This window comes from Sciurus carolinensis, chromosome 10 (genome assembly GCF_902686445.1).
Source record: "Sciurus carolinensis chromosome 10, mSciCar1.2, whole genome shotgun sequence".
In the NCBI taxonomy this organism is placed as follows: domain Eukaryota; kingdom Metazoa; phylum Chordata; class Mammalia; order Rodentia; family Sciuridae; genus Sciurus; species Sciurus carolinensis.
The window spans coordinates 51,705,349-51,707,209 of NC_062222.1; positions in this window are offsets into that span (position 1 = coordinate 51,705,349).

Consider the following 1,861-nt stretch of genomic DNA (forward strand, 5'->3'; position numbering starts at 1 on the left):
TCACTCATTAAGAAGTAACTATAATTTGCTGACAGATTCCCTGTGATGCTCAACTCAAAAAAACGTTGAATGGAAAAATTTATTCCTTATTTATACACGGCTTTAGTGTAAAAAAATATTTTATTAACTTAAGTAATTTTTAACCATCTGGTTATTTTGTCTATAAGTGGCAACCATTATAACCAAATTTAGTCTATATCTTTAAAAATGACAAAATGTGTATTAATCGACAAATCACAAGACACATCTGCACCCTATGGGAGTCTTTCCCAATCTTGAAATAGCACGTTCAGTTATGCATACCAGTTCTTACCATCTTATCAGTAATCTATCCCCCATCAGTGGTGGCATTCTGATATGGTCAAGGTCATTCTTTTGAAAATTGAAATACAAAATGGTTTAAAATGTCTCTCAGCATTTTGTTCTTACAAAAAATATAACTCATTATGATACTTTTTTCTTTGACACTACACTATTGCAGTATTCCAGAATATAGTTTTAATAAAGAAAAACTTTATTGTGCTTTATAACCAAGTTAATTTGAACTTTTTGCTTTCCTACTTTGTATCATTTGCCATTAATTTTTTCTTAGACAAAATAGCTTAAAAGATTCATAATTGTATGCCATATTTCATAACTATAACTGGTAGAGTACACTTTCAATGGTAAGATAGTATGTATCCAGGAATAGTTCATTTTCTTCAAGGCAGTAGTGAAAAGGTTAATTCACAGCTGCTTTTATGAGTGAGTTTTATTTATATTTGACCTGTGGAAAAAAGATTTATCTTTCAATGATTAAACTATTTTCCCAAGTGGCAAGAAGCGAAGTGTTAATCACATGCTGGTATAAAATACATTAATTTAGATAGATAAGTACTTTTTTGTTTTAGTAAAGTTTGGAATTAAACATGGGGCAGTGAGTTTAAAAAATCTGATTTAATCCATGGAACTACCAGATGGAATAGTAAAAGAGGGATGGGAGGGGAGGAAGGGAGAGAGTGAGAAAAAGAACAGAGAAAGGAGAGAAAAAGAGAAGAAAAAGAGGAAAGAGAGACAGACTGATTTTCAAGCATCCCATCACCAATTTTAACATTTTGGCATAATAATATTTCAGATGTCTGAACAAGCGGGACACTGATCCATTTTCCTTTACTTTAAGATCCAAATGATTTTTTTTTTTGAGTCTTCCTGGGAACACCGGGAAAATTATTTAGAAGCATGCGGTAGGGTGCGAACTAAGAGCATTCTTCCAACAAACACGACCTTTTCTCTGTTTCTTGCATTGCTCTTCTCAGCCCAGCCAGAAAACCCAGACAAGTTTATTTACACACACACCCGCACACGCACACACACCCCCCGCACGCAGAGAGAGAGGGAGAGGGAGAGAGAGTGGCGGAAACGCCCTCTTTCCATCCCTTCCAAACAATTATCTCCGAGAGCAAAAGAAAATAATCAACAGCCCTGTGTGCTCGGCGGCTGAGCCCGGGAGCCGGGCGCGGGGAGGGAGGGCGATCGGCAGGCGAGCAGGGAAACGTGGCTCCTCTGCCGAGGAGAGGATTTGTGAAAAGGAGCGCTGGCCCGCGTGCGCCTCTTGTTCCCCGTGTAATTTGCAGCCAATCATCAGTAGGTGTCCACGTCCCTGCGTCCTCCTCACCTCGGCGCCAATCGCCCCCCCCCCCCGCGCCCCCGCCCCCAGCCTCCACACCTCCTCCCTCGTCTTTCTCTCCGCTCCCCTCCCCCAGCAACCACACACACGCACACACACAAACAGAGAGAGAGGGGGGAGGGTGAGAAAGAGAGAGAGAGGGAGAGAGAGAGGAGAGACTCCCCGGCTCCCTCCCTCCCTCGCACACAGCGACTG